The sequence below is a fragment of the Schistocerca nitens genome, chromosome 7, assembly GCF_023898315.1.
Source record: "Schistocerca nitens isolate TAMUIC-IGC-003100 chromosome 7, iqSchNite1.1, whole genome shotgun sequence".
Classification (NCBI taxonomy): Eukaryota; Metazoa; Arthropoda; class Insecta; order Orthoptera; family Acrididae; genus Schistocerca; species Schistocerca nitens.
The window spans coordinates 259,755,949-259,762,416 of record NC_064620.1 but is presented as its reverse complement, the minus strand read 5'-3'; the positions used below and the strand labels follow the sequence as shown (position 1 = coordinate 259,762,416).

Genomic DNA, 6,468 nt, shown 5'->3' with positions numbered 1-6,468 from the left:
ACTTGCGAGACAATTCGCCCCGTTAAATTCTTCATAAGATATCTCGTCGCAACATAATAATTACGGGTGCTGTAACATCACCAACACGTGCAACATGCACAAATACTTAAAAAAGTTAAAAGCCTGTTTCTGGTGCAAGGCTTGTGAAAATCACTCTAATCTGAAATTTCTTTGTGTTGGGCACTTGCGTTCTGAATGACGTTTTGTGGATGTAATACGAACACCATCATACTCCGAGTTATCGTTGACCGTTCTATTAAGCATAATAGCCTATTTCTCTGTTAAGTTTCTAGAGTACTTTTTAGTAAATAAAAACAAAAATTATTTTCGTACATCTTTTTGGCTTATGAAGTTTTTCAGACCTTTTTTACAGGTGACTAACAAAGTTAAATTTGCCGAGCACTCGGCGAGTAATGGCATTTTTTCTGCAAAGTGGTTTGTTGCACAGTTGCCAATTCGAAAAAAAGTGCATCAAAATACCCTTATTAACGCAACCAATTGAATATGGGAACCACAGTGATTAAGGCACTTTGCGCAGTTATGTTTGCTTTACGGTTTTGGAGTACTTTATTAACTGTCAGTAGTCTGAAGCGACATAGCAGGCCGAAAGCATCGCAGTGCTGTCAGCTAGAGGTGCGAATCTGGAGCGAGTCAATGTTTGTCGGTGGACAGCCAACGAGGACGAACCCCACTGCAAAGCTGGTGTGCCAGGCAGCCAGGCCTAAGATACTACTAAAGGTCGACAGAAGGCGTGGCCGCTGAGTGTGCACATTAAACAGGCCAGGAGACAAGTTGGTGTCTTTCCTGGACGAGAGGACAGTGACTCCACTTGGCACCCAGGGGTTTCTGTAACACGTGAGGAGCACTGAAAGTGTACTTTAGTGCCCGACAGAGAAATTTGGCTAAATGAGCAGATTGAAACTGTGTTTTGTGGGCAATGAAGGGCACAAGCAGTATTCACTGAGTTTAACGATTTGTAAGTGATAGTCCACACAGAAGAATTGAGTACACAGTGCGGCGTGTTGAAGTTACGGCGTTCGTTTGCACGCCGTTTGCCCGTTTGTTTTCTCTAAACGAGAGCTGTATTAATCTTGTACGATATTACCACGTAGTGACTGGATCCAGAATTTTGTATGCTATTTTACAGAGGATTGTAATTTCTAATTTTACGAAGGTGCGTTAGTACTGGTGATAATAGTGAGTAACTGATGAAGCGAATGGTTAATAGATCCAGTATTTAGTTTAACTGTAAATGTATGAAAGACCAGTTACATCTGAGGGATGCGTTCTGATTTAATATCTCTGTTTACAATCAACAAAGAGAGTTCAAGAAGTTACGAAACTCATTTTTTTCTAGGCCATTTTGGATTGAAAAAAATGCGGAATTTGTTGAGAGACGATGTGCAATATTTCTTGCTTCATCTCCTATAGTTTTTCGAAATTCCGATAGATGGCGGCGCAATACGAAGCCTTCAAAATTGCCTCTGTAACGCAGGTGACTCCTAAGCAGACAGCTGTCATTGCGTTCCTTTTGACGGAAAAACAGGGCATCGCAGATATTCATAGGCGCTTGCGGCATGTCTACAGAGATCTGACAATGAATAAAAGCACGGTGAGTCGTTGCACGAGGCGTATGTTAATAAATGCAACGAGGTCGCGCAAATCTCTCCTACCTCCAGAGCGCCGGTCGTTCCCACCACAGCTGTGACCCCTACAATGATGGAACGTGCAGGCCTCTCATTCGAGGTGATCGACGGATCAGAATGAGACACCTTGCTGCACAACTGGACTCACACAAGACTGTGCACCCGGTAGGAGCTCACAAAACTTCACTGGACCGTCCTTCCTCATCCAACCTACAGCCAAGATCTCGCGATGCACTCCGCAGGAAGCAGTACGTGGATGAGAGATAAATTACTGATACAGCGACACGTTGGCTTCGATGTCGACCAGTAGAGTGACACCATGCGGGCACACAGGCCCTCCAAGTAACGTGGCATAAGGCTGTCACATTGAACGGAGATTATGCTGAAATATAAGAGTTTTGTAGACGAAAGAGTGGGAATAACGTGGTGTGCTGGAATCCTGCATAAAACCGCCTTGCTTTCAGAAAAAGAAGTGTTGTGTTACTCATTGTACGCCCCTCGTGCTATAATTGTGTGATTACTGTATCCTTCGGAGAAGAGGTCGAATATCGTGCAGTGACTGTGTTCTTGTTGTTGCTCCAAAGTCCGCCCCGATAGCGAAGCCGTCCTACGAGCATGGGAGGGATTCCCCGCTGGGTCGGAGATTTTCTCCGCTCGGGGACTGGGTGTTGTGTTGTCTTCATCATCATTTCATCCCCATCCGTCGAATGTAATAAGACCTGCACAAAGGCGGCCGGACCTGCCCAACAAGGGGCCTCCCGGACAATGATGCCAAAAGCTCACTTCCATTTCATTGCTCCAAATTTTGATATTACTAGGACAGAGTTAATTTCAAATTGTTTTTTTATTACATTAAGAAATAGTAGTTCATTTACTGTGGAAGTGTTATTCTAATGCCCATCTGTAGTTCATTTATTCTGTTGTTGTAATTCCCATGTTTGAGGAACTGTAACTGAGCCACAACTTTCAATTCATTTGAGCAATTTTCTTTTTAATTGTCAATCAAGATATTTCAGGAACTTCCTGGTAGATTAAAACTGTGTGCCGGACCGGGACTCGAGCTCGGGACCTTTGCCTTTCGCGGGCAAGTGCTCTACCAACTGAGCGACCCAAGCACGACTCACGCACCGTCCTCACAGTTTTACTTCTGCCAGTACCTCGTCTCCTACCTTCCAAACTTTACAGAAGCTCTCCTCCGAACCTTGCAGAACTAGCACTCCTGAAAGAAAGGATATTGCGGAGACATGGCTTAGCCACAGCCTCGGGGATGTTTCCAGAATGAGATTTTCACTCTGCAGCGGAGTGTGCGCTGATATGAAACTTCCTGGCAGATTAAAACTGTGTGCCGGACCTAGACTCGAGCTCGGGACCTTTGCCTTTCGCGGGCAAGTGCTCTAGCAACTGAACTACCCAGATGGTACCAGTAGAGCTGTGAGGACGGGGCGTGAGTCGTGCTTGGGTAGCTCAGTTGGTAGAGCACTTGCCCGCAAAAGGCAAAGGTCCCGAGTTCGAGTCTCGGTCCGGCACAGTTTTAATCTGCCGGGAAGTTTCATATCAGAGCACTCTCCGCTGCAGAGTGAAAATCTCATTCTGGAAAGATATTTCAGGTTTAATAAACACTGTATACAAAAATTTGGTCCATGCCTGCACACTCCAGCCCGAATCTTCTCCACCCAACTCCACACAGCAGTATAAAAGATGTACGGAGGTTGTCAAATTGTCCAACGTATTCTAGAAATTTTTCTGCTTCAGACTATCAGAAATACGAACTGTAGGCACAAGATGTGTATTTGGTTGTTCTATCCGGTGGCAAACGACAGAGTGGCCGTTCAGTAAACGCTTCCTCTTAAACATATACGTCACTTTCAGTATAACGGCTGTGTGGTAGAGGCTTTACGGGCGCCGGGATGTCTTTTTTATACATCAGCGAACGCCCTCGGCACCATCGCCACCTCCGCCCTGTCGGAGCCGACGTTAGAATCGCCTCGTTACGGCTGAGCGGGCCGACTATGGATTTATAGCTCGCAGAGAGGTGGCCCAGCCTCCCCTCCTCCCCCTTCCCACACCAACCTTATCCTCTCCCTTTCCTGCCAGGAACCATTACAATTCACATCCCCGGGGGAAAAGTGGGAGATGGCGGCGGGCGCCTGCCAAAGAATTCGTAATTCAGCCATTCACATTTCGTTCACGCCCGTGAGTCGCGTGAAGCTGGCCGTGCTGGAACAGCCAAGCCGGGGGATGGGGCGGAGTTTGGGGAAGACTGCTGTAGAGTGCGGCCCGACCTGTCCGAACGAATCTTCTGAATAAATTAGACGTTGACAAAACGGCGCTCCGCCGGCCGTGAGTGCCGAGGCAGGGGCCGCCCCGCGGCGGGAGACCCCGCACACCTCGCGTGGCAAATTACGCTAACAACTTCCCTCATCAGCGGAGACCCGCTCCCGCATCGGAGGCGCCGCGGCGATGGGCTATGTAAATGCCCCCACCCCTGCCGAGAGGACTCTCTTCCCCCGCTGGTTTCATCGGAGATGGAACGTAAGTACACAGGGCGAGGGAAAAAGTTCTTCTACTGTGGTAAGAAATTTGGACAGTTCCTTACGTCTTCTTTTTTTTTTTTTTACAGTATTTCCCTGACTATATACGCGGTATATGACACTTTTCATTTCCCATTGCAAAGTGACAAGGCCCTGGAGACACTGAATAACTGCAGTGGAGAGCAAAACTTAAAGAGGAAAGCAATTTTCGTGTGATGTGCCACCGTCAAGTAACGTGGCTTGATGAAATTCGGACCGTAAATAGTAAGAACTGCTACAGTACAGTACAGAGGATAACTTAGAGAAGAACGCAACGAAACGAGCAGAAATGAGACATTGATAGAAAAACAATAATTCCACTGAAGCCACCGCGATTCATGATCGTTCTTTGGACGTTGAATACGGCTGGACATGGTTCCTAATTGGGTGTGCACAGCTGTGCATACTCTACAACGTACTCAGAAATAGCATCCGAAATTGTACTAAACGCATTCCCTGAAAATTATTTCCAGCAATTAGTTCATGAGCCCGCGCGAATAGTCAACGTTTGTGAAAACTCGCTTGCCCTCTTAGCAACAAATAATCCCGAGTTAATAACGAGCATCAAAACCGATTCAGGCATTAGTGAACACAGGGCAGTCGTAGCAAGATCAAATATTGTACTCCCCAAACCCTCGAAAAATAAGCGAAAAACAAACCTATTCAAAAAAGCATATATAAATTCACTTGACCCCTTCCTGAGAGACAATCTCCACTCATTCCAAATTAATAATATAATTGTAGGCCAGATGTGGCTTAAATTCGAAGAAGTAGTCTCGGCAGCAATTGAGAGATTTATACCAAATGAATTAACAAACTACGGAGCTAATCCTCCTTGCTACACAAAACGGGTTAGAACAATGTTGCAGAAACAATGAAACAAACATGCCAAATTTAAACAGACGCAAATCACCAAGATTGGCGATCCTTTACAGAAGCTCGAAATTTAGCGCGGACTTCAATGCGGGATGCCTATAACAGTTTTCACAACGAAACTTTGTCTCGAAATCTGGCAGAAAATCCAAAGAGATTCTGGTAGTATGTGAAGTATGTTTGCGGCAAGAAACAATCAATGCCTTCTGTGAACGATAACAATAGAGATACTATCGAAGAACGTGCTGCAAAAGCAGAGTTACTAAACACAGTCTTCCGAAATGCCTTCGCAACACAAGACAAAGTAGATATTCCAGAATTCGAATCGAGAACAGCTGCCAACATGAGTAATGTAGAAGTAAATATACTCGGAGTAGTGAAGCAACTTTAATCACTTAATACAAGCAAGTCTTCTGGTCCAGACTATATACCAATTAGGTTCATTTCAGAGTACGATGATGCATTAGCTCCATGCTTAACAATCATATACATCCGTTCGCTCGACAAAAGATCCGTATCCAAAGACTGGAAAGTTGCACAGGCCACACCAATATTCAAGAAATGTAGTATGAGTAATCCACTAAATTACAGGCCCATATCGTTAAAGTCGACATGTAGCAGGATTTTAGAACATGTATTGTGTTCGAACATCATGAATTACCTCGAAGAAAACGGTCTATTGACACACAGTCGACATGGGTTTAGAAAATATCGTTCCTGTGTAGCACAACTATCTCTTTATTCACATAAAGTGTTGAGTGCTATTGACAAGGGATTTCAGATTGAGCCCGTATTTCTGGATTTCCGGAAGGCTTTTTCCACTTTACCACACAAGCTGCTCGTAATGAAATTGTGTGCTTATGGAATATCGTCCCAGTTATGTGACTGGATTTGTGATTTCGAGTCAGAGAGGTCACAGTTCTTAGTAATTGACTGAAAATAATCGAGTAAAACAGAAGTGATTTCTGGCGTACCCCAAGGTAGTGTTTTAGGCCCTTTGCTGTTCCTTATTATTATTAACGGTTTTGGAGACAATCTGAGCAGCAGTCTTAGGTTGTTTGCAGATGACGCTGTCGTTTATGGAGTAATAAAGTCATCAGAAGACCAAAACAAACTGCAAAACGATTTAGAAAAGATATCTGAATGGTGCGAAAAGTGGCAGTTGAGTCTAAATAACATAAAGTGTGAGGTCATCCACATGAGTGCTGAAAGGAACTCAAACTTCAGTTACCTGATAAATCAGTCTAATCTAAAAGCCATAAATTCAACTAAATACCTATGTATTACAATTACGAACAACTTAAATTGAAAGGAACACATAGAAAATGTTGTGGGGAAAGCTAACCAAAGGCTGCGTTTTATTGGCAGGACACTTAGAA

The 6,468-nt window shown here is 44.5% G+C and overlaps 1 non-coding gene across 1 annotated transcript; it reads left to right on the top strand.

Annotated features, from left to right (window-relative positions):
• Nucleotides 1–3,098: 3,098 nt before the first annotated feature.
• Nucleotides 3,099–3,173, top strand: Trnal-caa (transfer RNA leucine (anticodon CAA)). The gene has a single exon. It is a non-coding gene; the product is annotated as a tRNA-Leu (tRNA).
• Nucleotides 3,174–6,468: the final 3,295 nt, after the last annotated feature.